General features: G+C 39.5%; 1 long non-coding RNA gene across 3 annotated transcripts in view; it reads right to left on the bottom strand.

Moving 5' to 3' along the window:
• Positions 1-12,051, bottom strand: part of LOC125484057 — a 56,453-nt gene that overhangs the window by 5,880 nt on the left and 38,522 nt on the right. For all 3 annotated transcript variants that reach the window (XR_007262930.1, XR_007262929.1, XR_007262931.1), the window contains exons 2-3: positions 5,108-8,402; positions 957-1,102 (exon numbers count right to left, since the gene is read on the bottom strand). This is a non-coding gene — a long non-coding RNA (uncharacterized LOC125484057). The remainder of the gene's footprint in view (positions 1-956; positions 1,103-5,107; positions 8,403-12,051) is intronic.

The raw sequence follows: 12,051 nt of genomic DNA, 5'->3' as shown, positions 1-12,051 counted from the left end.
CTCCTATGATGCTGCTTGGCCTGCTGTGTTCATCCAGCCCTGCACCTTGTTGTCTCAGATTCTCCAGCATCTGCAGTTCCTACTATCTCTGATTGAGTTTTGTACTACGTCAAGTTTCCAAGAAGGTACAATGTAGGACTCCAGATCGGAGTATATTAGAATGGTCATGCCTAAGGAAAACAAAATCATGAATGAGGTTTAAAACAACAGATAAGCTGAGGAAAAGGGTACAAAGGTAGGATTTTTGGGAGAGACGACTTTTAATCAGAGAAGTAAAGAGAGAGGGGCTGCACCTCATTAGAGTGAACTATTGAGAGTACCATACCTCCCATGCCCGTTCCATGTGCCCCATGTATTCTCCATGGATTTAGGAAATCAGTAGTTTAATGGAGTTAGGAGAGGGAGAGGGCAACGAGGCCTTGTGGTTAAAATGCACTCAGAGAGGATATGAGGGAAGCAATCCTCGGGTACAAGTTCAGGCTAGGTAGGGCGGATCCTTGGAAGAAGTTTTTCTAGTTGGATTATGGGAAGGGAATAAGGTAGCTCATCAGATTGTCTTGATTTTAGTGAGAAAGAAATCCATGAATCATTCCACACTGTTGGAATTGAGGGTGGAGGAAACAAGAGGGACTGAAGAAGACAGTTGCAGTTGAAAAAGACACTTGGGCAATCTTTGTACTGCAGTCTGATCCAAAACTCTGTAAAATTCATGCAATGCTACTATTGAGCTGATAGCTTTTGTGGCAAGATCAAGCTACAGTTTTGATCTTCATCAGTCTTTTGGCCTCAGTGGCCTGCATCATGGTCTGATCAGATACCTGCTGTTGGGTATCTGAAAGAGGAAAGGCACAGGGGTACATGTATTCACACTATCTACAGCTTGTTAATCAGAAGAGATTGGATGATAAGGTGAAGTAGGATGTGGGAAGGTGCTTTTGCTTGGAACATATCATCACCTTCCGTGGTTCAGCTTACAGCTTGTCACAGCTTCAGTTGTAGTCAATAGCAACCACTGAGTCATCGTCATGGCAAGGGACATGTAGCCATTCCTGCATCCTGCTACTTGTTGCTGCTGCCACCTCTTGTTATGTGCTGCTTTGTCCTGTGACAAAAAAAGGCATTGTGTCAGATTATGGTGTATTGTCTTTGGGTGATATGCTTGTTATCGTCATTGTGTGCAAGCTGTGAGGTATAGGTACAAGGCTTAAAGCAGTGACATGTAGGAGAGAATAAAAAGAAGATATGAACGCAGAGTAAGAATCATGGTTGATAGAGATTGATGGTAGTGAGTAAATGGTGGTGGGACGGGGAATGAATGGAGCAGGGTGCATGTGAAGTTGGTGGTTTATTTGTAGATGGATGGCATTTAAAGATGGCCTCACTGACCTTGATCACTCATGTTGTACATCTTTCAGCACTGCATCCTCAATGCCTGGCAATAACATTCACAATTGTCTTCTCAGTGGCTTTCTGGCCCAGTGGGACTTCTCTTCTCCTTTTGCCTGCACTAAGGCCATCAGAGACTTATTAGGAAAGCTTGGAGAATGATCTCTGCCTTGCAGGACCATCTTTGCTCCTCTTGTTGGTCAGGCTTTCTTCCTCAGCTCCTTCCTTGAGGTGATGCTAAACTTGAAGCATCGTTTGCTGAGGAGTCTGGTCACCACCAAGATGAACTGGATCCCCTACTTTACTCACCCATCCCCTCAAACTGTTGCAATGGGATCAATTTAAAAAGGATCCCTTCCCTTGTGGATACCTTACTCCCAGACCCAACCTAATTTATGGTTTTACAAGTAGCAAATTTAACCAGGCTTTCTTGCATATCATGTATTATGGTCCTTGTACCTAGTTTATCCAACATTTCTCCTATCAAATATGAAACCCAGGAAATTATGCTAAATCCATATAAAACACAAATTCCGCACCCAATTCTGCAGCCTACACTTTATGAAGGACATATAGATTTTGGGAGGCTAAGAGGAGATTTACTGAAATGTTTCCAACAATATAAGATAACACTTTGATAGATGGATTGGAAATTAACTGAAAGAATAAGTTTATTAATTGCTGCACACGAGAAAATATACTACTGCAACACCCATACACACAGATTAGATATAAGAGGTGGATCTTAAAAGATAAAAGTTTTAAAAAAAGCATCAGTCACTGAAATGTACCAAAGAGTGGATACTTGAATGCTGCGGTGCAGGTTACTGGCTACATTGATGTTTGTACATAAACAGTCACCTTCACGATCCTTAGTTCGGTAGATGATTAGGATTCTATAGTTCTGATCCTGAATTCTAGCATTCAGGTTGAGAAGAGAGTCTTTTGTTGCCTCATTTCCTTTTTAAACTGGTTTGCAGCACACGGAATTAGAAAGGGTCTTTACCTGCAACATAGAGGTAACTAGGGGACAGTTCTTCACCTATAGCTTCATGGCATGCTGACACTCAAACCTTGGCTGGTATGTGAGAGTGTTCAGTCCCACCAATCAACTCCAGTACAATTGAAACTGTCTTTACAACCCTTGTACTTGTGTATTCCTGCAGGGTAAAACAAATATGTCTGCTAGAGGTAGCTTTCTTCTGAGAGGGGCTTAGTTAACCACCTCATTATCTCTTCTTGCTAAGTCTCACCTTGTTTAAATTTCTGTGACAATTTACGTATACGAAAATATATTGGCCTCACACAGGCCTGTATCAGACAGTCTATGAATTTAAATCAACAGATTTCTGTAGAGATCCTCTTTTTAAAACAACATATTTTGGAATTAAAAGTGAAAAAAAGTCTTTGAGCTTCTGATTCAACATAATACTCATATTACATCTAACAGGTAAGGGTATATCATGCATTATGGTCCTTGTACCTAGTTTATCCAACATTTCTCCTATCAGATATAAAAGCCAGGAAATTATGCTAAATCTATATAAAACACAAATTCAATCCTAACCGGAATACTGTGCCCAATTCTGCAGCTTACACTTTATGAAGGACATATAGACTTTGGGAGGGTAAGAAGAGATTTACTGAAATGTTTCCAATAATATAGGATAACAGTTTGATAAATGGATTGGAAAAACAAGTACTTCATACATAAAAGGCTAAGAAGTATATAATTGAAATCAGGAGATTTAGAATCAATAAAGAGAAACTGTTTGCAATGAATGAAGACTCAATAATGAAGAATGTTTTTAAGTTGATTGATAAAAGAATTGGAGGTGACACGAGGAAAAACATTTTTGCACAACATGATTATGATTTAGATTCCCTGCTTGACTGAATGTAGATACAGATTCAGTGGTAACTTCTGGAAAGAATTGGACATATTGTTGAAAGGAGAAAAGTTTGCTGGGATATGGGGAAGTAAGGGGTACTGAGACAAACTAATTGCTGTTTAAAAGATTTAGCATAGTTGTGATGAGTTAATAATCCATTGTGTATTGTCCTGTTCTATTAGTGTATGTCCTTGTGCAGCACACTTTAAAATATAACACTCTAATAAACAGAAGAGTTCTTTAATTAATCTATTTTATATATACTGGGTTCTTCTGAGCAGATATTGTAAGTTTACAGTGACAACTTAACTGCTAGTGACTACAGGAGTTGACCCTGCAGGAGGTATTTCTATCTATATTGGTTAATTGTGATCATCTTTTTGCAAGGGGTACTTCACAGCCCTAAAGGAATATTGGCATGTTGCAGGTTACTCATGGAGGCTGAGTTTCACAAGCATTTCTGGAGCCTTTAGATAGTGATGATAGAGGCTTCAACTTTCCATCACATGGCTAAACAGGAATCTCTCACTAGCAGGTGTTGGAACATATGAACATACAAACAGGAAAAAGAGTAGGCCACTCGACCCTTCAAGCCTGTTCTGTCACTCAAAATGATTGTGGCTGATCTAATTGTAACCTTGAATCTACATTCCTGTATATTTCCAATAATTGTTCAACCCTTTGGTTATAAAGAATTGATCTAATGCTGCCTTAAAGCTATTTACAATTCTGCATCCACTGCTTTTCACAGAATCTCTAAAGTGTGGAAACAGGCCCTTCGGTCCAACAAGTCCATATTGAACCTCAGAGCATCCCACCCAGACCCATCCCCCTGTAACCCACCTAATCTACACATCCCTGAACACTCTGGGCAATTTAGCATAGCCAACTCACCTAACCTGCACATCTTTGGACTGTGGGAGGAAACCGGAGCACCCGGAGGAAACCCACGCAGACACAGGGAGAATGTGCAAACTCCACACAAACAGTCACCCGAGGGTGGAATCGAACCCGGGTCCCTGGTGCTGTGAGGCAGCAGTGCTAACCACTGAGCCACCGTGAGGGAATTCCAAAGTCTCACAACCCTCTGAGAGAAAAATTATTTCCTCATCTCTGTCTTAAATAGGTAACCCCTTATTTTTAAACAATGGCCTCTGGCTCTATAATGGACTTATCAGTTGATAATCAACACCTTTTGGCCAAGTTATAAAAAGACTGTCTTTGGCCATCGAGTCTTTGAACCCAGACATGTTGGCTCAAAGGTGGAAACCCACAGAGTGCACCCCAAGACCCCCTTAAAGGCAGAGGCTAGATTAAATACAACTCCACCCTGGTAACTAACCATCTATGTTTCAGAATCTAGACATGAACAATACAGCAATTATTTATTTGTTATCTGACTTGCCTTTCAATATTCTAAATTCTCTTGCCCACTTTCTTCTTTAAACAATGTCACCAAACTTATTACTCTCCATGCATAGGATGTTACAAGTTGAGTAAACATCTTCAAATTTCACTTAAAAGGAATGAGACCCATGGTTAATTCAGCATGAACTGAAGTGGGGGATGGGTTTACAGGCTGGAGTGATTTAGAGGCAGGATGTCTCATCTGTTAATCTTTGCTTCCTTGTTCAATCATCCCATGTATAAACAGACTTTTTGAATCTTAATTCTTTATTATACCCACTATATCCCATCAGCCACAAAGGGTCACCTCCAATTTATAATTTACACTGAGATACAAACACAAAGATAGCGCAAAGAGTGAAATATGGTGTCAGGCATATATCTTCTCACATTTCACAGAGCTAAGAGACAAACACACTGACCTGTTGCCATGGAAAGTTTTCTTTCGAGATCAACACTTGGACTGAGGAAGCAATAGGGTTTTGCACAGTTTGATATCCACAAGCCAACGAGAACATTCTGTGAAAAGCTTATAAAAGAAGTCAGTCAGCCTAGAGACTTAATACTGCAGGATGCATTATTTGTCTGATCAAATCTAAATTATTTGCAGCCATTACCTGTGTTTGCTGTTTCGACTGTGAGGTCTATTTATATCTTTTGCTCTTTATTTAACTGCGAGATATTTCAAATTGTTTGTACAAATTTCTGTTATGAATTCCTCTCCAACTAATTCATGGATAATGGGATAAATATGCTCACTCATTTGGTGTAACATAAATGATAAGTTGTGAGCGTAGAATGACCTTTTCCCCTTCATAATCCAATTTCAGCTCAGAATTACTTCAAATCCTCTGAGGGCTGGAGTTTGTTCATTCTCCCACAGAGCTGAGGTTCCCTTCAGCACAGCTGGCAGGAGTTATTAGTTATAACAATATCTCAGGAGGAAGGGTTTGAGGCTTGAAAGAGGCCATTGTCTGGGCTTATATGAAGGCAGATTCATTATGCTTTGCAGAACACAATTTAGAGCCCGGAATTAGGAGACCTCCTTGTGATTAAAGAAAAGAGCAGACCCTGGAACTGAAATACTCCTCATTTAAATCAGAGGAGAAGCTGTAGTAAAGCCTGAAAGCAACGTAAGAATGAAAATAACACCAATTGAAAAGTTTTAAATAGTTGTGAGTCAGTAACCTTGACTATTGTCATTTAGAAGCTGATTTAAGGAAAACTTTTTTCACATAGGCCCTTCACAGGTGGCCATTCTACTGATCCAAACCTTCCCCCTGTGCTTGTATTACTGCTTAAAAGAATAATTATTAATTCAAGCTACAGAACAATAGACAAAGAATCACATGTGAAGCAGACACTGTGTTTTGCAACATTTATCATGAAATTTAATGTAAGGAACACATAAATCACATTTTCCTTACTTTGTTAATTTGCAACATTTAGCAAATATCAGCCTTTAAGGAAATTGTGCTATGGTGAAAGAATTTGCTTATCACAAATTAGCAAGTTAATTTTTTTAATAGTATTTGCAACATTTTTCTCTCTAGAATTCCTACTCCAGCTGCTGCAACACCACTATTAATTAGAACCCTTCCTTGAGAGAAAGGGTTTCCCAACTGAGATCACAGACAAACAACTGATGACAATACCACTCAATAGGAGATTATAGGACCGCTCTGGACTGACTCACTTTCTGTTTTCCCACTCGCTTTGGGAATGCTTCTCTTCTATATAACACCTCTGATGACAACTATCTTTAAAATTCAGCACAGACAATACTGCGAATCAACAGACTATAGACTCTGTCTGCGCACTCTGTGCTGTAGCTTGTCAGAGCAATTATGTATCATACCACAAGAAATGCAAAGTTAAGCATTCAAATCAATGGGCATACAAATAGACCTAATGCAACGTGTCATTAATTTAACAGCTTTAACATTTCTCTTCACCATTTCTATGGGAGATTTTGCCACTTTTATTTGATATGATACTTTTATTTGTGTCAATGGTTTATTTCTGTATTCCATTGTCCGGGGACATCACACAATTTAATAGCATTCAAACCTAGAAAAAAAAGCTTGGATTGATATAGGGCCTTTCACTATCTCAACTCCTTTACAGCCAAGTTATTGTTGAAATGTATTCACTGGATTAATGAACAAAACAGGGCAGCAATTAGATACAGCAAACTCACTCAAAAACAATGTGATAATGAATTGATAATCTGTTCTAAGTGATATTGATTGAAAGACAGATATTGTCCAGAACAATGGAATAGCTTCCTTGTTATCCCTTAAAATAGTGTCATGGCATTAATCAAGATTTTGGCTAAACATCTCACCACCTTCAGCAATTCAGCACTTCCTCAGGACAAACACTGGAGTATTAGCCTAAATTTTTATTCTCAAGTTTCTGGAGCAGGAACTTGAAACAACACACTTCAACCTCACAAGCATGTGTGCTCTCAGCTGCACCACAGTTGAGTAAGAAATGACATTTTCAAAAATGCATCCTTAGGCTGTTGGTGCTTTAAAAGTCATCTTCACTTGTACTCAGGGTCATAGTGGTTTTGCAATGCTGTAGCTCTTGTAGTGGTAATATTTCATGTGAATTCTATCATGGTGGTCCAGTGATGTTAAAGAACTAGCCACATACGTCAAAGTTAGCATTCTGTGTGATTTGCAGTGGAACTTTATTTCCTTTATATGCAACATTAAGTATATTTATATCAGTTCAAACATCCATTTTGCCTCATCCTTATCATTGCAAAAAAAAACTTATCTGCGTTTCTTGTCCCTTCTAAACTTTATTTGTTCGAAAGCCCTGCACAGGCCTCTCAATTGCAACCCTACATTGACTCCAAACTGTCCAAACTCAATCACTTACATTCCATCCTCAACTATGTTTATATAACTCCTGTCATGACTGGCCCGATTCTTGAGCCACTTCAGTTACGTGGGTAGATTGGAGAAGCGGAGTCAGTTTGTTCCTTAGAGAAGGGAAGGTTGAGAGGAGATGCATATGTTCAAATCATGAGGATTCCAAAATAGAGTAGACAAAGAGAAACTGCTCTCCTTGGTGGATGGCTCAAGTACCAAAGAACAATGATTAAAGTTTAATGGCAAGCAACAGAAACAAAAAAAAGCTTTTCTTAGAGTGTGTGTTGGTAGGATTGGAAATGCATTGCCTGTGATTTATTGGAGGAAGGCTCAATCGTGCCTGCCAAAATGTTTTTGAGTAATTATCTAAAGCGAAAAATATTGCAGGGGGCAAGGTGGGGAATGGCTTTGGATGAGTTGCTATTGCACACCATGGGACATCATGGCCCCATTCTGTGCGGTAACCATTTTATGATGATATCAGAGGACCAAACTGAAGCGCTGGCGATTGGATTTGTGCCTTAGTTCAGCTGACAGTTAATTTCTGGGTATTTTTTAAATATTGACTTAACTATACTGATCAGATAATGTAAGGAATACAATTATAGGATAAAACTTATCTATCAAATGGATTTTCCCCTATTCTTTGATCCATTCTTTCTCCTCTTGAAGGTGCTGACTCTTCTGGTATATGCTGCCAAGAGCACAGAATGGCTTCAGCACCTTGCTCAAATGATAATTCTTCATGTGGGAGGCTAGGCAATGTATAGCCTAATTAACTGAAGCAACTTCCAGTGCCATTTCTGATCCATGTGATGTCCAGTAGGATCACCTGAAAAGATATGAGGAATGAGAGTACAGCTTGCTTTGTTCCTTCCCTAATCCAAAGGTATTGAGAGGCTAATTTGTAGATTCCTCCATTCCACTCGCATGCTCCCTTCCCTTCATTCCACCACCTCCCTCCCCACTCCCAAGAATACCTACCAAACTGATAGCCAGTTAAAATACGCTTATTCAGTAAAAATCAGAGATTGAATCAGGTTGTTCTTTGGAATTAAATCATACTACATTTTGTTTTCAGCAAATTGTCTTTCCCACATGAAGCATTAACCAAGAATATACATCATCAGGAAGATGGATTAATTTGCTAAAATCTAGATCATTTGCTGTTCCCATTCTAGAGTTTGGCTAAGTAACCTGTCTAAGGCAACAATGAAGTCCATACTTTACTTATACTAATCCTCTATGGATTAAATGTATTTATTTCCCTCCCACCTCCCCTATACATGGATATTTATCAGCATGGGTGTGTGTTTCAAGTCCTGAGGGAAATCTCATAACTGAAGTAATTGAATCTGTCTTTGTTTCTTTAAGAAGTGATTTCCCTCTGTTGAAAAGCATACAGTAAAATCACTCGTCCATGAGTGACTGATCGAACCCCTGTTTGCACCTTAGTCGTGAGATTAAAATAGCTTTGGGTTTCTGTTAGCGTGTTTCTTGAATGATTATTAACAGCAGTTTTGATCATTAAAGGAAGGACTGGTAAGGGGGCCATAACAGATTATCCTGTCAATGATTTGTTACACAAATCACCATCGTGACATTAATCATAGGCAGTTATTTGTACTTGTTCCTTCTGCCTCTTTCTCTACATTATCTTAAAATGGAATTGCTTTGCTTATAAACAGAAAGAAAAGAATGCTCTCAGAAGTTACTCGAGGAGGTAAACCTACACATCAATGCAGAGCATATCAGAATAAAACATGGGGTTCAGGAATGAAGTTCTTGGAAGAGCAAAAATGTGAAAAGAGTATAGACAGGAAACATTAAGTATAAACATGCAGCAATGAATGAGATTTATGTGGCACTATTGTAATTGATTACAGTCCATAACATTCAACTTAGCACGTATTCCTTTGGGATGGGAAAATTCATTCAGGGATTCCTTCTGTGTTTATTCCAATGACTTGCTAGAAAGTGTACAATTTTTGATGTCGCATAAGGACAACATCAGAGTTACTTATGCTCCCTTTTATGGGTTGATAGTCTAATCTTCGCTAAAGAATGGGCTGCAGGGCTTCAAACAATTGTGGAATTGCAATGCTGCAAAACTCAGTTCCTTTGCAGAAGGTTGAAAGAAAAGATAAATTGTCCATTTTAAATAGTTATAAAAATATATCACCTGGCCTGCAAGTGTACTGCAAGGACAATCTTCCAACTTCCCCGTGAATACAAATCCCATTGTTAACGTCACTTGTGGGTGTAAATCCAGCTGACAGCAGGATTGCAAGTTGCTCCAGAAGAATAATACACACCATTTAATATGAAACATATTAGTTAAACAGTCTTTTTTTTAGAAAACTGTCTTCGATTACGCAAAATGGAAAAGCAAATGACCCCTAACTCAAGGGTCAAACCCTCATTACACTGACAAAAATCTTCTGTACATCTCTGTCACCGCCAGACCTTGTGGCTTTCGTTTCGGAAAGTGTCACACACATAGAGTTTGAAAAGCAAACAGATACAATAAAAATCAATAACATTCAGCAAAAATAGGTAATCTTGCTCAGAGGCTTAAAGGGGGGTGCTGTTGTGTTGCTTAAAACATTGATTACTGGTACAATGAAAGAAAATATAATGCCAGTGTTAGGTTTGAGGCACATTGGTCCAGTTGAAAAAACTGCTATTTTGCACCTATCCATGGCTTTTTTGACATTGAAAGCCTGAGCCAAAAATTTGTTCTGTTCTATTACTCAGCATTAAAATGTATTTTCTTGATGAAAGGGGAGAAATAATCAAAAAAGAAGAAAAGAGGGAAGCTTCATCTTGGGTAATCCTGCAGATATGAGAATAACAACAAAATTAGCTACGTCAGAATCTCATGAAGAGTATTTTCAGGAATCCTTCTCCTTGATAGAGATCTCTGAATTCACAACACCTCTTTTGTTTAAGGTACAGGAGGAAGGAGGTGGTTACTCATGGAGAGATAATATAACCGATAAGTTCCCTGACAGAAAATAGACATCCTGAAACAAAAAAGGTTTTTGTCTGACAAGTGTTAAATGAAAAATAATGATGAATGTATGCTTCAGTTTGGAGCTTCTCTTTGTTCTACATCAGAGTGTTTCCTGAAATATTGAAGGGTCCTGAAGGGTCCACCTTCTGCAGATGCAAATATGACTGAGTGGAACCCCTGCTCCCCAGTCTCTCTCATGCCCGTAGCCAGCATTACCAATCTGTACGCATGGTTGTATACATGGCTGGAATGGGCAGATCATCAATGCTGTATCACTGATGTTGATCCCACAAGTTAGCTAGAATGTTGATGCAACAATTCACTGCATTTACTTTCACAAATATTACTCTGAACAGAGCACATGGAGCCACTTGCAGACAATAATTACTGTGGCAGGTTCGCTCAGATGGTTAGGTCATGGTGGTGCTAATAGTGCTGAGGTCATGGGTTCAGTCCCCATACTGGCCAGTGCTGCTGGCTTCCAACCAAGGCTTTTGGCTCAGTAAGCTTAGCACAGTTAGGAAGGAGAGATCATAACTGGAATGAGACACAGACCAAGTGAATATATGGTTCAGGAAATTTGAAGGCAATGTGGTAATATGGTGCAGAGGGAAGGGGTAATTTTTGCTTGCTTTTCTTTTGGCTCATAGTTTGGAGGGTTTTTGTTAAACAGGATAAAATGAAGCCCAGGATTATGTGTCCAGCGCAAAAGAGTCACATCACAGGTAAACCGTAAGTTCATTGGTTGGTGACAGCTATTAATTTGACAATATATTATAGGCTACTTTCAGATTGAAGGCTACAAATTAAAATACCAGTACAAATTTCTTTTAATAAAACTAAGAATTAAGTAATTAAAATAAGAGATGCAGGCAATGTATTGTACCTGCATGTTGGGGGAGCTGGTGGACCCTGTTGTGATTCACAGAGACCACATCTGTAGCAAGTGCTGGTTGCTTCAGGAACTCCAGCTCAGAGTTGACAAGCTGGAGTCTGAGCTTCAAACACCGTAACATGTCAGGGAGGGTGACAGTTATGTAGATGCTGTGTTTCAGGAGACAGTCATACCCACTAGATTAGCTACCTCAAATACGGTCAGTGATCAGGGACAGGAGAGTACAGCTATGGGTGAGACAAATAGAGAGATCCAGGAGGTAATGCTGAAGAAGCCACAGCCCTTGAGCTTATCTAACAGTTTTCAGATTCTTGCTCCCTGTGTGGATGAGGGCGTTGGCTGCAGGGAGGTTGAGCAAACTGGCCATAGCACCATGGTACAGGGAGCCATTCAGGAGGGGGGAGAAAAGAGAAATGTAGTTGTAATTGGGAATGGTATAGTGAGGGGGATTGACACTGTTCTCTGAGGCCAGGATAAAGAGTCCTGAAGGCTGTGTTGCCTGTCTGGTGCCCAGGTTCAGGAAGTGTCAGAGATAATAAGAACTGCCGATGCTGGAGTCAGAGGTAACAC

Source organism: Rhincodon typus, chromosome 9 (assembly GCF_021869965.1).
Source record: "Rhincodon typus isolate 14 chromosome 9, sRhiTyp1.1, whole genome shotgun sequence".
Classification (NCBI taxonomy): domain Eukaryota; kingdom Metazoa; phylum Chordata; class Chondrichthyes; order Orectolobiformes; family Rhincodontidae; genus Rhincodon; species Rhincodon typus.
Note: the sequence above shows the minus strand (reverse complement) of the source record. Positions and strands in the feature narration are given on the sequence as shown.